The sequence below is a fragment of the Rattus norvegicus genome, chromosome 13 (genome assembly GCF_021556685.1).
Source record: "Rattus norvegicus strain SHRSP/BbbUtx chromosome 13, alternate assembly SHRSP_T2T, whole genome shotgun sequence".
NCBI classification, from domain to species: Eukaryota; Metazoa; Chordata; class Mammalia; order Rodentia; family Muridae; genus Rattus; species Rattus norvegicus.
The window spans coordinates 106,282,155-106,307,234 of record NC_141546.1 but is presented as its reverse complement, the minus strand read 5'-3'; the positions used below and the strand labels follow the sequence as shown (position 1 = coordinate 106,307,234).

The following is a 25,080-nucleotide window of genomic DNA, read 5'->3' as shown; positions in this document are numbered from 1 at the left end:
TCTATGGGCACCAGGCACTCACAGTGTGCTCAGATATACATGCAGCTACAGCACCCATAGATGTAAAAATAAAAAGAAAGAAAAGAAAAATAATGAAAACAACTCTTTAGAAAAATTAATGTGTGTGGTGGACATCTAGAATCCCAGCGCTTAGGAGGCAGGAGGATCTGTGGGTTCTAAGCCAGCCTGAGCTACATAGTGGGTTTATGGCGGCTATACATCAAGATCCTGTGTCAGACTATTCCAGTGAATCAATAACAGCAAAAGGAGAGAGCTTGATTTTTAATGAAGAAGTATCCATGCTGGCTGATGTTGGAATCCACCAAGTCTGAGGGGTGGACTGAGTACCTGGAGTCTGCTGCAACCCCTTTCCCCGTGGTGGGAGGACTGTGATGTAAGAGTGTGGTGGGAGGACTGTCCCTGGGGTGTGGTGGGAGGACTGTGATGTGAGGGTGTGATGGGAGGACTGTCTCTGGGGTGTGGTGGGAGGACTGTCTCTGGGGTGTGGTGGGAGGACTGTCCCTGGGGTGTGGTGGGAGGACTGTGCCTGGGGTGTGGTGGGAGGACTATGCCTGGGGTGTGATGGGAGGACTGTCCCTGGGGTGTGGTGGGAGGACTACGCCTAGGGTGTGATGGGAGGACTGTCTCTGGGGTGTGGTGGGAGGACTGTGATGTGAGGGTGTGGTGGGAGGACTGTGATGTGAGGGCGTGGTGGGAGGACTATGCCTGGGGTGTGGTGGCAGGACTACGCCTAGGGTGTGATGGGAGGACTGTCTCTGGGGTGTGGTGGGAGGACTGTCCCTGGGGTGTGGTGGGAGGACTGTGATGTGAGGGTGTGGTGGGAGGACTGTGATGTGAGGGTGTGGTGGGAGGACTATGCCTGGGGTGTGGTGGCAGGACTACGCCTAGGGTGTGATGGGAGGACTGTCTCTGGGGTGTGGTGGGAGGACTGTCCCTGGGGTGTGGTGGGAGGACTGTGATGTGAGGGTGTGGTGGGAGGACTGTGATCTGAGAGTGTGGTGGGAGGACTGTGCCTGGGGTGTGCTGTCAGTATCAGCTACTTTCACCTCAGAAGCTTCCCTTCTCTGCATGGTGGAACTGTCCCTGGTACTTACAAGCTCTGCTGGCTCGTATGGACTTCAGAGTCCCCTGAGTCGGCACCTAAGGGTGACAAATACCCAGGCTGAGGCCTGGTGAGTGTTTCTCCATTCATTTGGGCTGCTCATTGGCACTACCTTTGTTCAGCTCCCCTTTGGGCAGCCATGCCTGTGAGACTTCATGGGTGTAGCTTCTGATCAGACTAGGAGACACAACCTCACAGCAGAGTCCCTGATCTTCCAGCTCCTTCAATCTGTCCTTCCCTCTTCCACAATGTTCCCTGGGCCTTTGGTGGGGGTGTTTTGCAGACATAGCCATTGGAATTGGGCTCTCAGAGCTAGAGGGCACTGAGGAAAGCTGGGGAATGGAGGGGACAGTTGGTTGGCCAGTTCCAAACAGTCCGCCAACAAAGTCAAACATACAGGTAGCACCTTACGGAGTAAGTAGGTTATATTTAGGAACACATGTGTCTATATATCGTGGTTTGAATGAGGATGGTCCCCCGCCCCCCAGGCTCATACAATTGAATGCATTATCCCAAGTTAGTGGAACTATTTGAGAAAGACTGGAGGTGTGGCCTTTTGGAGTGGGTGTGGCCTTGTTGGAGGAGATGTGTCACTGGGAGTGGGCTTTTGGATTTCAAAGACTCATACAGGTCCAGTCTTCTCTCTCTCTCTCTCTCTCTCTCTCTCTCTCTCTCTCTAAAACTTGTGTATCAGATATGAGCAAACAAGGCACTGAGTTCTACCCTGGAGGCAAGAAGTAAAAGAACTGGGCCCTTGGCCTGGAGGCCTCAGGGGAATTATAGCATACCCAGCAAGGAAACATTCAGTGGGAGAGGGAAGGCTTTGTAGAGGAAAGACATGACATGAGAAGAGAAAGAAACTAGAAGAAGCTTCTCTTTGACACTAAAGCACACTCCCTCCTCAGCCCATAAAGCCAGATGGACTCACTGCATCCACCCTCCCTCTTCCACCCAGGCCAAGAATCCTGAGTCCTCCATGGCCTTGTAAACTGAAGTTTTTATAGCCTCAAACAATGCAGAAGATTGTCCTTCTGACCCAGAGAATCCAGGATGTAAGAGAGCTTCCCTCTGTGTGACTAATACTGAGCACGGTTCAGCACTGAATAATAGTTCTACCTTGTATCCATACCCTGGGAACCCGCTTGCGTGTGTTCACGACAGATGATCTCACTGTCACAAGATGTTTGTGAACCAGCCTGGGGTCTGCTGAGCTGGGCCCTTTGGTGCTGCTTCCTTTGCTCGCTACAGCAAGACTTCCTGACCACCTTCAAAATACCCATCTACCAGCCCACATAGCAAATTTACCATTTAATAAGACCTGCCCAGAATAAACTATCAAGTACCTTGATTCATTCACTTGTGTAGAGAAATGCTAGACTGTTAAAGCAGTAAAGCCTGGGAAGGTGCACACACCCTCCCAGTCAGGAGGAAAGCGAGGAGGCACAAGGAGCAACCCAACCCTGTAGACCCCTCTGAATCTCGTCCTTGAAAGGACGGGTACAGAGATAACAAAGGGTAAGTCACACAAAGGGTAAGTCACACAAACAAAGGGTAAGTCAGAGATCTTCTGAGACTTGTGAGAGCTGCTGCCTGCACCAAACATACTCTCAGAGCGAGGGAGGGTAAACAGAGGCACTCCACCTGGGGAAACTGGTAGATGAAGACGTGCTGAGCAGCAAAGGCTGTGAGTTCCTGCAGCCCCTGCTGCCTTCCTCTCCACTGTTAAGAACAGGTAAATAGAGCTCACCTTGCCATGGAAGCAAAAGATAAAAAGTACAAGTTAATCACTGGGAACCAGGATGGGTTAACCAAGAGCATCACTGGGAACCAGGATGGGTTAACCAAGAGAATCACTGGGAACCAGGATGGGTTAACCAAGAGAATCACTGGGAACCAGGATGGGTTAACCAAGAGAATCACTGGGAACAAGGATTGGTTAACCAAGAGAATCACTGGGAACCAGGATGGGTTAACCAAGAGAATCACTGGGAACCAGGATGGGCTAACCAAGAGAAAAGAGAGGAACATAAGATAGAAGAAAATACCTTTGAACTGATTAGAGAATATCTTCCAGGTGTCTAACCTATGCTGGCAAGCATTTGATGCTTATGAGATCTTCCTATGCACTGTGGTCTCTGAGAAACAATCCTAGTTTCAATCTGAGAAGTAACTACAAAAAGCATAAGTTGCTCATACCCAGAGGTATGGTGGGCCAATTTTTGTCAACTTGGCATGGGCTAGAGTCATCTGAAAGGAAGGAACCTCAATTGAGAAAATGCCTTCATAAGACCAGGCTATCCACTAGTTTGTAGGGATTTTCTTAATTAGTGATTAATGGGAGAGGGCCCAGCCCATTGTGTGTGATGTCATCCCTGGGCTGGTGGTCCTGGGTTCTACACGAAAGCAGGTTGAGCAAACCATAGGGAGCAAGCCAGTCAGCAGCACCCCTCCATGGCCTCTGCATCAGCTCCTGCCTCCAGGGTCCTGCACTGTTTGAGTTCCTGTCCTGACTTCCTTCCATGATAGAATCTGACATGGAACTTTAATTTTTTTACATCCTACTTTCAATGATGGCTTAGTTTTAACCTCTCTTTTAGCCCAACACCCACCAGAGGTCGTGGGAAAGACAGGATATGGGGGAGGTGGACCTGTTTAGAAATGCTTCTTTGGAGCAACTTTTATCTATGTTGTCTGGAAATCAGCAGTTCAGTTCACAGGTTAACAGCAGCAGCTCCAGCAGGCAAACACTTCATGGATACACCAGTGGTCCAGTTCTGTAGAGTCAGGATAGCACACACAAATCAGCAGCAGTGGCATGGCCTAGCAGAGACAGCCAGGTCTCAGCCTCATCACGAGGAAGCAGGAGGGACCAGGAGGGACACCAGGAGAGGATACGCCTCTCTCAGGGAAGCGAAGAAGCAGGACCAACAAGGGTTTCACAGCTAGCTCTATAACAAGCCAAACTCAGCCTCCATCACTGTCCGTTGAGTTCTGTGTAGACACCCTTCGAGCATCACGTGTCCTCCGCAGGTCTTGCCTCAGCATGCATGTCTGTCTCAGCTGACATCACTCTGCCAATCAGCCCGAGTCCACAGAAGCAGCAAGCACAGAAGCTGTGGCACAGCACCAGAAGTTTCTTGGTGTTTCTCTCTATGGAGCCCCAACAAATGGAGCTCAACTATGCAATGTAAGGCAGACCGATACGTGTGTGTCGTTAGCCAAGAATCCTTCATCACATGCCCTTTCACGTGCTTGCTTTAGCAGAACATCCTGTCTCGCGTGTCTCTCAGCTAAACATTCCTTCAGGAGTCTGCCTTAACCTTTCAACATTGTCCACTTCAGGAAAACACTCCTCCATGTGTTTTCCCCAATAAAACGCCATCCAACACAACCAACTTTCTAAAGAACCCTTAAGTTTCCACTTGAGAAGTGTAAGCCAAGTGTAAGCCTTTCCTCCCCAGCTTGGTTTTTGATCCTGACATTTCGTCATAGCAAGAGTGACCCTGACTGGGATACTGACAAGTTTATAAAGAAGGTGTGTGCTGGATAGTGGATGTCAACTTGACACCGACTAAAATTATTTGAGAGAAGGGAGCCTCAATTAAGGAGATGCCTCCATGAGGTTAGGCTATAGGCAAGCCTGTAGGGTATTTTCTTAATTGGTGATTAATGGGTTGTGGGTGATGCCATCCACGGGCACCCTAGGGAGCAAGCCAGCAAGAATCACTCCACCATGACCTCTTCATCAGCTCCTGCCTCTAGGATCCTGTCCTGCTTAAGTTCTTATCCTGACTTCCTTCATTCAGAAACAGTGATAGGGAAGTGTAAGCCACACAACCCTTTCCTTCCCAACTTGCTTTGATCTGGCATTTCAAATCGGCAATAGTGACCCTTAGTCAGGTTCAACCCATTACCTTTTTCCAGGGATGAAACCAAATCATATTTTTTAGAACAAATTTGTGTAAAGTTTTTGTTTGTTTGTTTCATTTAATTCTTAAAGCAAAATTGTGTAAACTCCTACTGAGCTATCTATGTATCTGCTCTTTGGAATTTCCTTTTAACTAATATCCTGCTAGTGCCCTCGTGGGTTAATGAAATTAAGTAAAATGCTTAACCAATGTTTATTTTGCATTTGTAGAAGTTTTTTTTCATTAAAAAACATACTTCATTTAAAAAAACCATACTCCAGCTTGTTGGGAAGGCAGAGAAGCTTTGGAAGATGGAGTATCAATGTGTTCTGGAACTGTAACCACAAGGACATGGTTTACTGACACTGGCGGAGGTCTAGGAGCAGCAGACAGAAGCCAGACATCTCCCTACTGCTGGGACGAATACCAAACTGTAAAGAGGGCAGGTTCATGGCCTCTGGTTTCTGTCAGTAGTTGTTTGAATGATAACTGTCGCACTGGGCCTCTGGGGGGCGGGGAGGGAGTGAGGATGATTACAGGAAAGACGGAAAGAAGAGTCAGAGACAAAGGTTAGAAATCAGGAGGGCTACAAGTCACTATCATGCCAGCCCAGGATGTATTTCTCCTGGTCTTTATACTTTTTACACTACCTTGGGAAAGAAAGTCACAAGCTAACAGAGAAAATGGCTGATGTACCTAGGATACTATTCCCACCTGGAGGCCTCCCTGTTCCTTCCACCAAGATTAATAGACCGTTCGGCCCCTTGCCTTGAACCTCAGTGTATTTCCTCTTATCATCCCATGCACCAGGAAATCTCTCTGCAGACCCTGACTTGCCTTGACTCTGCCTGACAGGCAGGCTTTCACAGAAGCAGGCAGAAATGGGCCCTGGCAACTGTTTCCCATAGTTTCATGCATTTGAACCTTTGGTCCTCAGTGGGTGGCTCTGTCTGAGAGGTTATTTGAAAGTTCAGCACTACTGAAGAAATTACATCACTGGAGGCACTTCGAGAATTTATAGCGTCACCCAACTCCCAGTTCACAATCTCTACTTTGTGGTTGTGGTTAAAGATGCCGTCTCTCAGCTTCCTGTTCCTCCAGCCAAGCCTGCCTCTTGTTACCATGTCTCCCTCCATGATAAACTCTTGATAAACCCTTGGAGCCCTGAGCCAAAATAAACTTTCTTCCATAAGTTGCTTTTGCGCGTAGTGTTTTGTTACAGCAATAGAAAAGTAACTGACACAGGCTGGTTGGCTCTTTTGCTTATGAGCTTTTGGAAAGTAGCAGCTCATCACAGAGAGAGCATGTGGTAGGGGCAACGGCTCACTTCAGGACACTTTCAAAGGGGCAAAAGAGGCCAGGGTCCCACATCTCCTTTAAGAGTATTTGAGGGTCGTGCAGTGTGTCCATTACCCTCTGAGCAAAATCAGATCAGCTGTGCCTGCTTTCAAGAGACCATCACATTCAGTTAGATCACCAGCTGTTGCCATTCCTTCACAGGAGATGGGAAGGATTTTGGGTCCTGGCCTAAGGTTACATCTATACTCACTGGGGAAGGTTAACTGAAGAGGGACTTCATTTATGTGGTACGGGGAAGCCCTTGTCCACACTGTGAGGATTTCCCAGTATAGTGTCTTTGGGGTTAAGCAGGTTCCTGCCAGTAACTCTTGAGCCATGCCCTGTACATAAGCCCAATCACTCCTTGGCTCTCCTGGGTAAACTTTAATGGCATGGGCTTTGGTGTTGTCAGGACGTTTCTTGGAAAGGGAAGACATTGTTTCTGTTCCCCCAGGGAAGGAATTCCTCGAAAACGAATCCTAAGTCCTACCTTCCTTCCACTGAACCGAACCCCTTAAAGGTTCTACCACCTCCAAACAGCACCACTGGCTAAAGACCAGGTCTCCAATGCAAGGGACCTGCAGAGGATTCTAGATCCAACCCGTCACAGGAGGTAAAGCTTGGAATGACAACCCTGTGATATAACAGCAGTGAGACCACATTGCCTGAACAGAGTTTCCTGAGGAGAGGGTCACTATATATTTTTATTATCCTGGGAAGCTGCTTGCTGATGGTCTGAATGTCACAGTCCAGAGTTAACATGCTACATGGAGGATAAAATCTAGAGTTCTGAAGTTAAACTACAGATAAACTTCCTTTTCATTAAGTCAGGGTCAATTTTATCAGAAAGTTACTTTCAAATTCAAGTTCAGCCATAAGGCTAGTAAGCTATGACCACTAGATATCACTATTGTCTTAGTTGAGGTTTTACTGCTGTGAACAAACACCATGACCAAGGCAACTCTTATAAGGATGACATTTAATTGGTGCTGGCTTACAGGTTCAGAGGTTCAGTCCATTATCATCAAGGTGGGGATGTGGCAGCACCTAGGCAGGCATGGTGCAGGAGGAAGGTAGAGTTCTACATCTTCATCTGAAGGCTTCTAGGTGAAGATTGGTGTCCAGGCAGCTAGGATGAGGGTCTTAAAGCTCACACCCACAGCGACACACTACTCCAACAGGGCCACACCTTCTCATAGTGCCACTCCCTGGACTGAGCATATACAAGCCATCACAATTATCATCCCACTGACTTTCACGGCAGGGTAGTCTTGAAAGGAACCCCCAGGAGGAACAGAAAGAACTCCAGAGGGAAAGACCAATGTTAGCCTGATCTAAGAAACAGGAATTAAAGTTGTCGAGAGCCATATATAAAAGGACCAAGATGTAGAGAAAGCAAGCCCAGCGCTCACCACCGACAGGACCTGGAATGCCTGTAATTAAGCCTCTACCACTCCCAAGGTGCTGTGTAACGAGCATCTCCCTGCAAGATGTGAAACGGAGAGAGGCAAAGAACAATTAGCTTCATCCATGAGTAGAGATCAGTGCAGTGCAAAGGACCATGAGATAGACTGGGAACCGTTGTCGTTCGCGTAGCTAAATTTCCCATACACTTGCACATCTGAGGAAACAGAGGTATAGATGATTTGTCTACGGCCAGTCATACTAGTTTCCTAATAAAGTCCATGAGGCCCCACAATAAGGCAAATGTCTAGACCAACTGAGCATTAGAAATCATCACCATCCTCATCATTGTGGTGATATCACCCCCACCACTACCACTGCCATCACCACCATCATCATGGCCATCGCCACTAACATCATCATCATCACCACCACCACCACCACCACCACTGAAGTGGCTATTCATGGTTGTCAACTTGACTATATCTGGAATGAGCTACAATCCAGAATTGGGAGGCTCACCTTTGATCCAGATCTTGAGGCTGGGAGATACAAGTTTCTGACCTGGATCTTGGTATGGAGATCTTGAGGCAAAGTGGCTATGAATCCCAGGAGCCTAAGGCAAGGAGATCTCTGAGTTCAAGGTTAACTGGGACAAAGAAAGTCCCAGATCCAAACGTGGTGGTACACACCTTTAACGTGGGACACACCTTCTGCTGGAGACTTAGATAAGGACATTGGAAGAAGGAAGAGTCTCTCTCTTTTTCTCATGGGACTGAGTCACTGCTAGATCCTTGGACTTCCATTCACAGCTACTGCTGATCATTGTTGGGGAGTTGGACTACACATTGTAAGTCATCAACCAATTCTCTTACTATATAGAGACTACCCATAAGTCCTCTGGCTCTAGAGAACCCTAAGACAACCACCATCGCCACCACCAATAACAACAACATCATCACCATCACCACCACCACTACCACCACCACCACTATTGTGGTAATCACCATTGCTGTCATTTCCATTGTCACCTACACAGCTCCTGGCATGTATTGGGCACTATTGTTCTCTTGTATCACATATTCACAACTATCTTTTGCAGGCACATGTGCAATGTGTGCCTCTGTATGTGGGGGTGAGTGTGAAGTAGACTCTTATTTTAAACAAGCTTATATGTTTACTATCTGTGTTGCTTTGTGTTTGAGACAGTTTCACTTTGTAGCTCAGGCTGGCCTAGAAGTCTCTGTATGCCAGTGTGGCACTGATGCTCCTGACTTAGTTTCTGATGCTGGGATTAGTGTCGTGTGCACTCACTCTGGACATTACTCTTCACAGATGTTTGAATGCTGCGGTTTCTCCTCAGATCATATGAATCTTTCACCTCTTACAGATGTTTCAGGTTTGTGTATAAGAATGCAGACAGGTCCCCCGTTCCTTCCTGCCTCCAGTCTTACCACACACACCACTTCCCCAGTGGTTAACGTTTTGCATGCTGCTGTGCTTTTGTTAGTCTTCAGTCTGTGCTCAAATGAGTTGAAAACATCTCCACTAAAAGCCATTCACCAATATTTACAACAGGTTAATTCATAATTACCGAGAATTGGAAGCGGCCGATATGGCCTGCAGTAGGCAAATGTGTCAATGAACTTGTACATCCACACAGAGGAGGAATATTTTACACAAAAAGACATAAGGGAGTCTTAGGCACAGATTGCTAAGTGAAAGAAGCCACGATAAAAGGCTGCCTATTAAATTTCAACCATACAACAACATTTTGGAATGACAACATATTGGATGACCCAATATTGATTTCCTATCTACAGTGTTGGGGACAGAAGCCAGAGCCTCCAGCATGTTAGGCATGTGCTGTACCACTGACGTTTAGCCCCAGCCCGATACTGACATACTATAAACAACTGAGCGGTGGCATGGATCTACCCTCAGTCACATAGAATAGCCTCACTGTTTCCGAAACTCCTGTGTTCATCTGTGAGGAGCTGTCCGAGGAGCTGTCCTCACAGAGACGTGAGGAGCTGTCCGAGGAGCTGTCCTCACATATGTGAGGAGCTGTCCTCACAAACTCCATTACAAGATGGCACCGGCATCCGGCAGAACGCACCTAGTAAAAAGGGCAATACGCAGGCGCCTGGTAACGTCCCTACTCAAAGGGACACGTACGTTTTGGTACGTCATCTGGCATAATTGGCAGCGACCAGTCAGAGAGTGACACGTCCTAGGCGAGGATAGTTTCCTATATAAGGGACGGTTATTCCTCACTCTCCGTCTCCGCATTGTAAGCTTATGCTCTCCCTCTCAAGACGCATTAAAGCTTTTCTGTAGTAGGATCCTGTGTGTGCCGCGTCGTTCCTGCTGGCGAGACGTAGCGCGGGACATCTGGTGCCGAAACCCGGGAAAGACCTCACCATCGTCAGCACCTTCGGAGATCCCTTGGCGACAAGGAGGATTCAGAACTGCAGGTAGATATGTTCGGAGAGGCAGCCCTCTCTTGGACTTTGGTCTGGGGTTGTCACCACCTTGGGAAGGATTTGTTGAGGCTATAGTATTTGTCCTGGGAGCCACCCTACTCTTTATGTTCTGTTTTCACCGTTTTCGTTGTTAAAAGGACGATCACAGCAGCTGAAGGCGCGTCTCAGTCTCTCGTATATAAGTGAGCTTCGCGCAGCTCCCTTTTACCTTCGATTTTGACTGTTGAGGAACAAGGACGCGATAAGGCCGACGTAGATAAGCGGCACCGTCCGGGGAGGCGCGTGTAAGACTCCCGTACATAAGAGAGCAGCGTGTCCGTCTCTACCCTTTCACCTCACGCCTTGTCAGATGGACGTAGATAAGCCGCCGGCGTTCCTGGCCCATCATGGGATCCTCACAGTCTGTGGTCACGGCCTTGGAAACAGTGTTAAAGCAGAGGAACATCAAAATTGGAGGAGGAACACTTAAAAACTTTGTGAAGGAGGTGGAGAGGGTGGCGCCTTGGTTTGCCTGTTCAGGCTCGTTTACGATTGCCTCATGGAACAAACTTGGAAAAGACCTTGACAGAAAATTGGTGGAAGATGATCTGCGCCTAGGGACCAAAGCTATATGGAAGCTGGTTAAGAATTGTTTAAAGGATGAAACGTGTAAGGCAGCAGTAGTAGAAGGACAGGCCACTCTCGAGGTAGTCCGGGAAAGTCTGTCAGAAACCGAACGTAGTGAGAGGTTGGGCGCGCGCAAGAAAAAAGACGTCCTAAGAAAAAGTGCCCTCCCGGTAAGTCCACAGACAAGGGAGCGTTGAAATTTTCAGATTCCAGCACTTCCTCCTCTACACATAAACCAGGAGGGGGAGCCAGCCTATACCCTGTGAAAGAGCTAGAAGCGCTGAACCTCGACAGTTCTGAAAGCTCTGAAAATAAAACCTTAGACTCAGAGGAGGAGGCCGAGCTAGTGCTGTTAGTATTCTTGAAACCGCCGGTATAATTAAAACCACTAGTAAGGTGGCAGATGTTTTCCGAAAAATCCAAATTATCCTATTAAATAGAAGATTCCCTATATACATTACTCATATACGGGCCCATTCTGGACTCCCTGGCCCAATGAGTTCAGAGAATGATTTGGCTGACAAAGCCACAAAAATGATAGCTGTGGCCCTGGCCTCTCCTTTAGAGGCCGCTAAAGCCTTTCATGGCAATTTCCATGTCACCTCAGAAACTTTACGCCACCGCTTCTCTATAACTAGAAAAGAGGCACGTGATATAGTCACCCAATGCCAACAGTGCTGCCAGTTCCTCCCAGTTCCTCACATCGGGGTCAACCCAAGAGGAATACAGCCATTGCAAATCTGGCAAATGGATGTTACTCATAATTCTACTTTTGGAAAATTTCAGTATGTGCATGTATCTATAGACACATGTTCTGGCATTCTACATGCCACCCCACTTACAGGAGAAAAAACAACACATGTCATTCAGCACTGCCTTGAAGCATGGAGTGCTTGGGGAAAGCCAAAATGTGTAAAAACTGACAATGGCCCCGCCTACACATCTCAAAAATTCCGTCAGTTTTGTGCTCAGATGCAGGTTACCCACCTGACGGGCCTGCCCTACAATCCTCAAGGACAGGGAATCATAGAGCGTGCTCATCGGACACTCAAATCATATTTAATAAAACAAAGGAGGGGAATTATGATAGAACTCCCCCCAACACCCCGAGTGGCCACTGCTCTGGCCCTTTTTACCTTAAATTTTTTAAATCTTGATGAAGCTGGACAAACAGCAGCTGAGCGACATTGCTCAGAGCCCAAGAGGACAAAAGAATTAGTCAAATGGAAGGATGTATTAACAAATGAATGGAAAGGCCCGGATCCTGTTTTAATAAGATCCAGGGGAGCTGTCTGTGTTTTTCCACAGGACAATGAAAATCCCATATGGATCCCAGGACGACTTACTAGGAGCATCACAGCAAGTGATCAAGAAGGGACTGGGACTCCTGCACCTCCTCACTCTTCTTCCATGGATGCCAGCAACGGTGCAGGGCGAGCTACGATGGGGAATAATGTCAACCTTTCCACTCCCGATGCCGGTGATGTACCACTAACAGGGATTTAGGGTTGGCCTATTTACCTAAGGATCCACAGGTTGAACGACTAAAAGAAAATAGGACTATTCCCCTTAAGGGCAGCCTTTGTTTTGGCATATTCAACAAAACATCTTTTGATCTCCCTTGCATTATGTTATATAATCAATCTTCTGCTTGGTTAAGGGAGGCCACATGGGGAACTGGTGAGGAGGACATTGTGGCTAACGCCACAGTTCTCTATGGTGGTGGCCTTACATTGGGTTAATGGTAGCTGCACTGATCTTACGCCCATAGCGATGCTACTTGGAGGAAAGGGCGAAAAGGGACGGTTGTCATTTTCCTGGACGGGGAACATCAAACCTGCTGCCTCTGTCTGGACAGCTACTCATATAAAATATCGCAGTAGTTACCCGCATGCCTCGCTTTATCCCGATCCCTGTTGATGCCCCAGGGACCATGACCTTATTTAGAGGAAAAAGAGATTTTGGTACTTCTGCAATTATTGCTGGCATTATTGCTACGACAGCAGTCGCTCCCTCGGTTACTGCCTCGGCATTGGCCTTGTCAAATTCAGTACAGACAACCCAAACTATCAACGATTTATCGGCCACCATCTCTGTGGCTCGGGACAGACAGGCCTCAGCCAATACTCAGATATAGGGAGGCCTTATGCTTGTCAACCAACGTATAGATCTGGTCCGAGAGCAATTAGACATTCTATGGCAACTGGCCCAGCTTGGCTGTGAGCAAAAACTCCCAGGCCTTTGTGTCACCTCCATATAATATGACAAATTTACCTGAGCTGCTAATCTGTCTAAGAGTCTTTCACAGCATCTGTTACAGAATTGGACCTCGGAGTTTGAACAGACACTTCGGGAGCTGAGAGCGACCATCATTCAAATAAATTCTACCCGACTGGACCTGTCTTTGACGGAGGGATTGTCGTCCTGGATCACCTCAGCAGTCTCTTATTTCAAGGAATGGGTAGGAGTGGGACTTTTTGGAGTGATCCTCTGCTGTGGATTAGTGTTACTCCTCTGGTTGCTTTGCAAATTGAGATCTCAAACAAGAAAGGACAAAGTAGTGATCGCCCAGGCGCTTGTAGCCCTTGAACAAGGAGCGTCAGCCGATATCTGGTTGACCATGCTCAAGCAACAGGTCGCCGGCTGGACAGCTCTTGCACTCCTAGAACCTCGGTTCATTGCACAGGATTAGAGTGTCCGGCTTGAGCAGCCCATGAGGGGTGACGAGCTTAGCATCGCACAGGGAAGTTCTACCAAATATGCTCCCTGGAAGGCATGTCATATTACATGAGGGTTTCTGCCCCAGTTTTCCCTCCCTCGAAAAATGGCAGTGCGACGGGTCGGGAGTGCCCTGGGTCCCAACAACAGCCTAAGGGTATCTCTCTTGTACAGGTTCGCCAACTTTGTACGAGGATATGACCTCTGTCTTCACCCTCCTATATCTGGGTGTCCTGTTTGCTTAAAAAAAACAGAAAAGGGGGAGATGTGAGGAGCTGTCCGAGGAGCTGTCCTCACAGAGATGTGAGGAGCTGTCCTCACATATGTGAGGAGCTGTCCTCACAAACTCCATTACAAGATGGCACCGGCATCCGGCAGAACGCACCTAGTAAAAAGGGCAATACGCAGGCGCCTGGTAACGTCCCTACTCAAAGGGACACGTACGTTTTGGTACGTCATCTGGCATAATTGGCAGCGACCAGTCAGAGAGTGACACGTCCTAGGCGAGGATAGTTTCCTATATAAGGGACGGTTATTCCTCACTCTCCGTCTCCGCATTGTAAGCTTATGCTCTCCCTCTCAAGACGCATTAAAGCTTTTCTGTAGTAGGATCCTGTGTGTGCCGCGTCGTTCCTGCTGGCGAGACGTAGCGCGGGACATTCATCCATCCCTTTTACCTCTAAGTCAGCGGTTCAAAACCTGTGGCCTGTGACTCCTTATTTGGGGGGGGTGTATGGGGGAGGTCTAGTGACCTTTTCACAGGAGTCACATATCAGATATCTGGCGTATCAGATTCATAACAGCAGCAAAATTACAGTTGTGAAGCAGCAACAAATAATTTATGGCCGGGGGTCACCACAACTGTATTAAAGGGTCACAGCGTGGGAAGGTTGAAAACCGCTGCTCCAAGCCCTTGGCAACCAATGATCTCTTTTATTTTCTTTGCTTTGCCTTTTCCACAACCTTTTATCGTGGCTTCTTTCACTTAGCAATCTGTGCCTAAGACCCCCTACGTCTTTTCATGTATAATATTTCTCCTCCGTGTGGATGTACAAGTTCATCGACACATTTGCCTACTGCAGGCCATATCGGCCGCTTCCAATTCTCGGTAATTGTGAATTAACCTGTTGCAAATATTGGTGAACAGCTTTTTAGTGGAGATGTTTTCAACTCACTTGAGCACAGACTGGAGACTACTGCTGGATGTGAAAGAAACCATCAAATGATACCAGCAATGAGTAGGAGCTATGTCGCTCACCAGTGCCCAGGCTTTCCACCGTTCTAACAGACCGGCACACCTCCTCAGCTTCCTGCTCTTCTAACAGATAGATGGACGTGCCTTCTCGTTGTTTTAGTTTAGAACTCTCTAAGGGAAAATGGCATTGAACGTCTGTTTGCATAGGGCTTACTGGTCTGGACCAGTTTAATTGGGCCAACCATCTCATTCTTATAGAAAGTAACTGAGGCATAGAGAGGCTCCACAATGTCCCAATATGAGCACAGCTGAGGCTGAGCCCAGGCAGGAGGCCAAGAGTCTGCATTCCTGCTGTGTTCCCTTCAGGAGGCATTGGTCAGCTAGCATGCCTGCATCCCAGCACTCTTTGCAGGGTAGCAGGTGGTCTAACCTTTGCTCAGTCACTCAATCTCTCCTCTGTAATACGAAGATAACAGGCCTTGGTATTATAGAGAGAAGCAAATGAAGCAAAGCAGAGAAAATGCTGAGTTTGTTCTTAGCACATAGTACCCCTAGAGAAATGGCAGTTAACATCAGACCAATGCTATATGAAAGAGGAAGGAAGGGCCGTAGCAGCCATAGGCATAAGCTCCTGGCTAGAAACTAGAATGGATTAGGTCAATCTGTGCCTTTAAACTCTGTGGGCACTCAGACATCCTTGGTGAGGTTTTATAATCAGATCCCAGCTGAGACCTCACCTTTTGCACATGAACGACTAAGGTGCTCTAGATCTAAAGCACATGAACAGAATTTGTTGTCCTCAGTTTCCCTGTTGTGTCCACCTCACCACATTCCTGCTATCCCTGGAAAACAGTCACAGTTCTATTAACCGCACAATAAAGGAAGCGCATCTGTGACCACGCATGCTCTGTTTGCATCTCTGGGAACTCACGGCAACAGAAAGAAAATCTTCCAAGCAATTGGACCTGACGTGAGTGAGGATCAAGGGTGGGTCTGAAACCATGGAATTCTGGGATGAAATGCCCTTAAAACAATATTATTCGCTGAGGGATCGGAGGGTGAATATAAGGACATTCATCAATAAATGTAGAAAACTGTAGTGGTGAGTTTTTGGCTAAACCAATATGGCTCCGGGCGGATCGCACCATCCAAGAATGAAAGACACATGCATTAGCCTTTCTTTTTTTCTTTTTAATGAATGAGGCAATTTATTAACCCAGCATCATTTGTTCTAATGTTTCTTGTTAGCAGCTGCCACCTGTCCAGCGATCCTGTCCAGATCTCTCTGTCCCTGGGGTGTTAGCTTGCGGCCCCCATCTTGGTCCTTTTCCACCATTTTCAGCCCCTTGAGGACTTGGAGGACCTGGCGGGCCTCACTCTTAGAGCCTCTGCTGAAGTAGCTGGGCCTGACACGGTTTCTCTGCCGTCTTCTGTAGATCTTGGTCATGGAACCAACCCCCGCACTGCCACGGAGGTACAGGTGCCATGCAGCTCGTGGGTAGAACCAGTTCTCAACATATGGGGCAAGCTCTTTATGTTTGCCCAGCTTGACTTTGTCCACCCATTCAGGGACATTCTGCTTCCTGGACTTTTTGAGGAAGGCTGCCAGAGCTCTGACGAACTTCTGCCGGTTAACGTCTTTTACAGTTACTCCAGGTATCTTGAGGCCTCCACACTGCCAGCCAAGGGAAAGGAAACAACGGGGTTTCCCAGGCTCACAAGTCGGGCGTCGCGTGCATTAGCTTATTTTAACTGTCTTGGCTACCTAAAAGGCTGGGCACTCCAAAACCTTCCCCTGTTACCCCAGGCCCAATTGGGGAAGTGACCAACCAATGGCCACTTACCGGAAGTCTCACATGGCTAGTTGGCTTTATTTCCTGCCACGCCTGCATCCCATCTTTCCACTCCCAGTCATGGTGATTCTGTCCTGTTCCTCTCTGTGTCCTTGCCCACACAACTCTAAGGGTCCCTGCTTCATGCCCAGCCATTGGCCATTGGCATCTTTATTGATCGATCAAAAACCAATTGGGGACAAGGACCTTTAGCATTTGGACATTCCGTTTCCCGATTGAATCAAAGCATTAGAACCAATCTCCAACAGAAAACCAGCTAATTATATGGTTCTTCAGAAGCAAACAGAATCAGCATTTTCTGAAATTATTTTCTAATGAAAGGGAACCTGCTGGTGTTCTATTAAACGGTCCTGTTGTCAAACCACCTCCTTAATAATTATCTGCACACATAGATCTAAGCTCAACCTTGGCCAGAGATGTTTCTTTTTTGCATCATGAAGTGGTAACTGCTGTGGACTCCTAACTGGCAAAAATGGTGAGTGTTCAGCTGTGGATGATCGTCTATTCAGCCTCCTCCATCAACGCAAAGGGAATGGCACGCAGGAGCAGGCAGAAGGAACGCAAGACCTGGAAGGAGAGCCGTGGGATGCTGACTTCTGAACACCGCACAGTTGGCGCACACACCAACTCCCAGCAGCTCTAGTTAACTGCACAAGATCCAGACAGCAAAAGCCTCAGAGCCCCACCCCAGCCGAGGTGGCTTGGTAATTGATGACTGAGGAGAGGAGGAGAGTCATTTTCACTGAGGGCGTGGCCATTCGTAGCTGTCCAATGGAAGGCCCCATATCCAAGCATTTATATGCAGCACTGACTAGAGCTCGATGTAATAAATGATAGCAGTAATTTTTAATGGGGATGTGAGCTGGAGGATGGTGAGTTGTTTGGTTCCAGAAGTTGGAGGAAAGTAGTAGGGGATGCATAAGATCAAAGCACATTGTACACATGTGTGAAATGTTTAAAGAATCAATACAAAAATATTATTTTTTAAAAAGTAAAGTCTATAAAGATCAAAGGAAAAAACCCCACACCTCCACACCCCACTCCCCACCCACCACCACTACTCCCCCCCACCACCCCTTGCAAACCTATCTTAGATGCCCCCCTACTTTGTTGGGACCTTGTGTTATCTTTACATCTTAGTTTCTTCAAATAAAGACCTCTAATTTGACTAACTTTCCTTCCATTGTTACAATGTAGCTTCACCGGAGAACACACAGAGACATTCTGAAAGCTGAAAAGAAAGTCTGTGGGGCCACCAGCAGCTACACACAGAACTTGCTGGGGCCTTGCATTCCCCAGCCTCACCGATCCTTTTCTTTTATTCACAAAACCCAGATCTGGTTCCCACATTTCAGTTAGCAAGAGCAGCTAGCAAGAAGCAAAACCCAAAAAGCAAGGTTAGGACATTCAGGGACTTTCCTGGATCATGGAACCATACTTAAGGTCTTTTGTTTTTAATTAATTAACTTATTTATTATATATAAGTACACTGTAGCTATCTTCAGACATACAAGAGGACATCAGCTCTCATTACAGATGGTTGCAAGCCACCATGTGGTTGCTGGGATTTAAACTCAGGACCTCTAGAAGAGCAGTCAGTGCTCTTAACTGCTGAGCCATCTCTCCAGCCCATATGTGGCAAGGTCTTTGATGGACTGGGTTTTTGTTCCTGTTTTGGCAGGTGTTGGACCCTACATGCTGGGTTTTAAGGTGAGAATGGTACCTCCAACAAGGTGTTAGTTGTGCTAAGGTCTGGGGTCTTGTTACTCAATGAGAGTTAACAAAGTTTAATACTTGTAATTTTAATTTTTTCAAAGCCTATTTTTAATGATGGTTCTTAAACGCTTTAACCTCCCTTTTAACCCACCGCCCACCAGAGGTAATGGAAAAGAAAGGATGGGGTCGGGGCAGTGAACCTGTTTAGAAGGGCTCTTTGGAGCAGCTCCTGAACTGCTGATTTCCAAACAACACGGACAGTCAGCAGTTCAGGTCATAGGTCAGCAACAGCAGCTCGATCCACTCACAAACACATCACAGATACACCAGCAGTCCAGTTCAATATGTCAGGATAGCAGCAGCAGTGGCATGAACTGACAGAAACAGCCAGGCCTCGGTGGATTGGTACCAGTCAGAGGAGGGTTTTGGAACAGCAGGGATGTCAGGAGAGTCTGTGCCTCTCTTCTCCGTGAGGAGAAGATCCGTGAAGACATGAGACCAAAAAGCATCGCAGAGTTAGCTGTATCAGCAAGGCCCTCACAGCTCATCGAGTGCTATTTATACTCCCATGAAACAGCATGTGTCCTCCATGGTCTTGCATCATGACATGAGTCTGACTTAGCAGAACTCCACATGAGTCTGTATCAGCCTACGTCACTCTACCAATCTGCCCGAGTACTGGGAAGAGGCCAGAAGCTGCAACACACTACCAGAAGCTTTTTGGTGTGTTTCTATGGAGTCCCAACAGAGGGAGCTCGACAATGCATGTAAGGTGGACCATGCATGCTGTTAGCAAAGAATCTTTCATCACATGTCCTTTTACGTGTCTGCCTTAGCAGAACAGCCTTTCACCTGTGTCCACTTCAGGAAAACACTCCTTTGCATATTTGCCCCAGCACAATACCATCCAACAAAACCGACTTTCCGAAGGACCCTTAAGTTTTCACTTCAGGTGGTTGTGGTAGTTTGATATGCTTGGCCTGTGGAATGTGGCAATACTAGGAGGTGTGTTTATTGGGGGAGGGGGTAGCCTTGTTAGAGGAAGTGTCACTGTGGAGGAGGGGCTTCGAAGTCTAATATATATGCTTAAGTCTGACCAGCATGATTCAGACCTTCTCCTTGCTGACTTCTGATGACGATGTAGAACTCTCTAGCACCATGTCTGCCTGGATGCTGCCACACTTTCTGCCATGAAGATAATGGACTGAACCCTTTAAACTGTAAGCCAGCCCCCAATTGAATGTTGTGCCTTATAAGAGTTGCCTTGGTCATGGTGTCTCTTCACAGCAATGGAGACCCTAACTAAGACAGTGGTGGCCCATGCCTTTAATCCCAGCACTTGGGAGGCAAACGCAAACAAATATCTGAGTTCAAGGCAAGCCTGGTCTACATAGTGAGTTCCAAGACAGCCAGAACTACACAGAGAAACACGGTCTCAAAATAACAACAATAAATAAATAAATAAATAAATAAATAAATAAATAAGAAAGAAAGAAAGAATAAAGAAAAGAAAGAAAGAAATGGGGCAGAAAGAGATGGCTCAGTGGTTAAGAGCACTAAATGCTCTTACACAGGACTCAGGTTCAATTCCCAGTACCCACATGGCAGCTTACAACTGTAACTCCAGTTCCAGGGTATCTGTCACCCTCATACTAATGCACATGCAATAAAATTTAAACTAAAATTCTCATTCCTGTGTGAAAGAACCCAGGGAATGGCTACCCCTATTTGTAGACAGCACTGTAAACAAACCAACAACAAAAACCCAACAAGACAATGAGCTACTGTAACATGACCATACGCGGCTGCTGGCCTCAACATAAAGCTATTGTGGTAGAATTGTTGCCCAGTCTCAAGCAGCACTGTGCCTTAAGTTTACCCTCCTTTTCTAATTTTATTTGGACTTCTGTGGTATAACACCATAAGACACAATTTAGGGGAAAAAAAGAGTTTACAGGGAAGTAGTGGTAGCAAGAGCTTGAGACAGTGGCTGGAGAAGTGACTCAGCGAACGAGGGCACTGGCTGCTCTTCTAGAGGACCAGAGTTCGATTCCTGGCAACTGTTCTTTGGCTTAGAACCACTTGCACTTCAGGATATCCTACACCCTTTTCTGGACTCCTGGGGCACTGCATGTACATGGTATACAGACATACATGCAAATAAACACACACACACACACACACACACACACACACACACTAATTTTAAAAAGATTTAAAGACCCGAGACAGCTGGTCACACCACATTCACAGTCAAGAGCAGATAAAGATGGATGCACCCATTCTATTCACTTGCTTAATATTTGGTTAGCTTTTCATATATTCAGGGCCAAGCATAGGGGATGTTGCCGCCCACAGTGGGCTGGATTAGTTAACAATCTAGACAGTGCCCCACAGGCATGCCCGTAGGCAAACCTGATCTTGATCATTCCTCACTGGGATCCTCTGATGACTCTAGATTGTGTCAAGTTGACATTTAAACTAACCAACTCACATTTGCAGCCCACACCCTGAACTTATCCTCCTCTGACTTCCTCCTCCTGAAACGTTACTAACTCTTTCTCAAGGCAATATGCTCTTTTGTTAACCATAAGTCTGAAATGCTTAGATTTCTTTGCTTGGTACTTGGTTTTGTTTTGCTTTCTGGTGGTCTTTGGTGAGAGGACAGTCAATATTTCACAGATAAAGAAACGTACCCAAACGCATTCAGCCATTTCTTGAAGAACCAGTCGTATATTCTCAAAGGTTCCCAAACAAACCACTTTAAAAGGCACGCCGGCATTAAAAATGACAATATAAAGGCAACAGAAATGTGAGTTCTTAAATCAAGTGGAAATGTACTGCCATCTGCTCCTCACAGTGACACAGCAATAAAATGCACGAATAAGTCTCGGGCCATAGACGAGTTTCCCAAACGAGTTTTAAAAACAGATGGGAACAGACAAGAGATAAAGTCTAAGTCCTGATTGACGGCAAAAAGGAAGGCTCGGAATCTTCCAGATGTTCATAAGAAAATCTCGGAACCCCTTCTGGGCCAGTGTGCAATGTGACCTACAACTGCGTGCAGACTTCGGAGGCTGCAAATAGTTATCTGAAAACACAAAACTCAGAGTAAAAATGCAAACAAACTTGTTTCAAATTCACTGGCAATGCTTTCTTGACTTCAGAAGAAAGCAAGGTGAAGAAACTTGCAAGGGATTCAAAAGGGCGTGAAGTTTGAGCCATACCAGAAACTTCTCTCTCTCTCTCTCTCTCTCTCTCTCTCTCTCTCTCTCTCTCTCTCTCTCTCTCTCCCTCCCTCCCTCCCTCCCTCTCTCTCTCTCTCTCTCTCTCTCTCTTTCTCTCTCTCTCTCTTTCGTCCATCTGTCTATCTCTGCACCCCAACCATATAAACACATCAACAACAGTGAGGAGACATCACCCACACCAGCCTGAGGAATCAATCCTCCCTGAAGGAAGCCCCACTCAGGTAAAGCTGGATCCTGGGCACAATGAGAAAAGACTTTCAAGACAATCCAGAGTGAAACAAAGTTGCTGCATTTGTTTAATTGCTATAAGGGGTTAAGCACACATAGACAGAAGGAGGGTCTGTTTCTATTGCTTTGAAGAGATGCCATTCCCAGCCGGGAAAACATTTAACCCGGCTGGCGTACAGTTCAGAGATTCGTCCACTCTCCTTACAATCGGAAGCTTGGTGGCACCCAGGCAGACATCGTGCTAGAGAAGGAGCTGAGGGTTCTGCATCTGGTGTTATTCTCAGTGATCGAGAGTAAAGACCATTACCCAAACTCTGGTCAAATTAAGGAAACTTTATTTTCTGTCAGACAGTGCTGTCTACCCAAAGCCGGGGGTGGGGGGTGGGGAATGTGGGGGGGGGTTGAAAATACAGCATGGAACACAGGAGAAGCTAGGGGTTTATAAGCCTAAGAAATTGCAAGACTAGGGGGTTTTCCTGAATTGATGGATTTCAAGAAGAATTGTGGTTGCATGGAAACTTGGCTGAACATTTTTAAATTATTTAGCAGAATGTCTTATCTTATCAGAGTACATTCAAGGTGTTAAGCTCCATAGGGAAAGGGGGCATGTTGAATTCCAGAAACGTAGCCAGGAGATGGTGGCACAAGTCTTTAATCCCAGAACTCAGAAAGCAGAGGGAGGTGGATCACCACATTTGAGGCCAGTCTGGTTTATAGTACAGAGTGAGTTCCAGGATAGTCATGGCTACACAGATAAACAGTGGAAGAAACAGGCTAAAGCATGGACAACCTGAATTTTGCAGAAAACAGAAATGAACTCATTCTGACCTTATCACAAAATGGCTTCCACCCTAAAGATGGAGTCAGGCTGGTTCATCACAGGATCAGCCCTGGGTTCCACACCAGCACCTCATAAGTTGTGTGTAGTGGCACTTGCCTATAATCCCAACACTGAGGAAGTAAGGTCAAGACAATTAAGACATCCCACTACATGTGGAATTCAAGACCAACCTAGACTATACAAGACCATGTCTCAAAGGAAAATAGAATTTTCATTTGTTAAGTGACACTGTGATTCAGGGTTTCTGTTGCTGTGATAAAACACCATGACCAACCTGGGAAGGAAAGGGAGTATGGCTTACTTCTGGTAACTGTTCGTCTCTGAAAGAAATTAGGGTAGAACTCAAGATTAAGAACTTGAGGCAGCAGGAACTGAAGCAGCGACCATGGAGGGTACTGCTTCCTGGTTTGCTCCTCATGGCTTGCTCAACCTGATCTCTTGTATCACCCAGGACCATCTGGCCAGAGGTGGCACCACTCGGAATAAGCTGGGCCCACCCATACGAATCACTGATTAAGGAAATGCACTACACTCTCATCTACAGACAGATCTTATGGGATCGTTTTCTCAGTTGAGTTCCTCTTCACAAATGACCCGGTCTTGCATTAAGTTGACATAAAGCAGCCATCATACACGGTGGCTTAATGGAATGCCCTGTAAGATGTAGGGATGAGAATGGAACTCAAGCTGTTAAAGTCGAGGCTATGCCCATGCTTGGGGTCAGGGTCAGTAGGGAGTGTCCTCAAGGCAGGGGGCCTTTAGCACAGCTTAGGGTCTTTGGCTGGGTCTCAGCTGTGCTCCCCAGTTGCCCCATCCTCTCCAGTCCTGTGCACCATCTAGGATGAGGAGGCATGTCCACTGTGTGGGGTAACAGATGGGATGGTAGTGTCACAGAAAGGAAACTCTGTGTGGAGACACATGGGGCAGTGCACACCTCTTATCTAGCCCCCAGGAGGCCAGGTCAGAGGACTTCGAGTGTGAACCTTCTGAGCTACCTAGCAACAGCTTGTCTCAAAAATCAATTAAAAAAGGTAAGCAAGCACTGGAAGGACACGCCTGTAAAGAAAGTGTCTGTCTACTCCTGGTACATGGACCACCCAGGATGTTACTGTCTCCATTTTTTTGCAAATGCAAATGATTAATGGCAGAAACCACTTCACCTGATGCTTATGTGGACTTCATACTCTGTACCAGTCAGGGCTCTAGGCATCTTGCACAAATAAACTCATTTAGATTCACCCTGGGGGTTCCTAGGAGAAAGGCACTGTGATCCTTCTTTTACAATAGAAAGAAAGCATTCTCTTAATTGCTAATTAATGTAGGAGGACCCAGCCCACTATGGGTGGTACCATTCCCTAGGAAGAGGGAGCAAGGCAGTAGGCAGCATGCCTCCACGGTCTCTGGTTCAACTTCTTCCTCCAGGTTCCTGCCCTGACTTCCTTTAATGATGAACTGTGACCTAGAAGTGTAAGGTGAAATAAACTTTTCTTCCCCAATTACTTTTGGTTTCCGTCTTTTTCACAGTAGCAGAAAAGAAGACAGGACAATGAGTCTGGTTTTCTTCTAATCCTCATCGAATTTCAAGCACTTGCTGCTTGGCACTCTTAGTGATCTACACGGGGAACAAACTGGTCAAATTTGCAGCTAAAATTGGAATGGCTTGTACTTGATAAGACTCTGTTTAACATCGTGGAGTGTGAGCATTCATCCAAAACCGGGTGAATGGCCTGTTTGAGGTGAAGACTACAGACGAGATTTCCAGGCCTTGAAGTGTGCTAGAAGCCTGTGTTCTTGTACTTCTGCTTCGGTTGACTTGTTTTCCTCAACCTATCTTATGCACATGGCATCTATGGGGAGGTGCAAGGTTTTACCTTGCAATTTCCACAGGACCCGTGCTTCTTGGGTTGTATGACAGGGAGATCTGAAAACCGGCACAGATCAACGGTCAGCAGCCTTGACTCTGTCCTCCAAGTCAGAACTCACCTACCAAATTTGTTGTCTCTCATCCAGATCACTTCCTGAGTATTCAACCTATAAATATTTATCTCCTGGGTGCCCCAAATTCTGGATAGCTACACACACACACACACACACACACACACACACACACACACACACCACACACACACATACCACACACACACACACACACCACACATACACACACACACACACTGCTTCCTTAGCTAGACATTGTAGAACGTGCTTGTGTCTTGTTTTTCCAAAAAGCCTACCCCTGCTCTCCTCTCCTATGGAGGTCAAAACAGATTTAAAACCCAGTTACCAACATAGAAAAAGAAACAGCTTTTTAAAACATCAGGGAGTTAGTGTCTGAATCCAGACCTGTACGGCCATGTTTACTGAGCAGGAGAAAAAGCTGAGAATGACCACCAGCAGTCTGGGAAGCCCCTCGACA

General features: G+C 46.9%; 1 long non-coding RNA gene and 1 pseudogene across 1 annotated transcript in view; both read right to left on the bottom strand.

Annotated features, from left to right (window-relative positions):
* The window catches only part of LOC148001890 (uncharacterized), a 30,764-nt gene that overhangs the window by 1,754 nt on the left and 3,930 nt on the right, over positions 1-25,080 (bottom strand). The gene's annotated exons all lie outside the window — the stretch shown is intronic.
* On the bottom strand, positions 15,949-25,019 carry LOC120096182 (40S ribosomal protein S19-like; annotated as a pseudogene).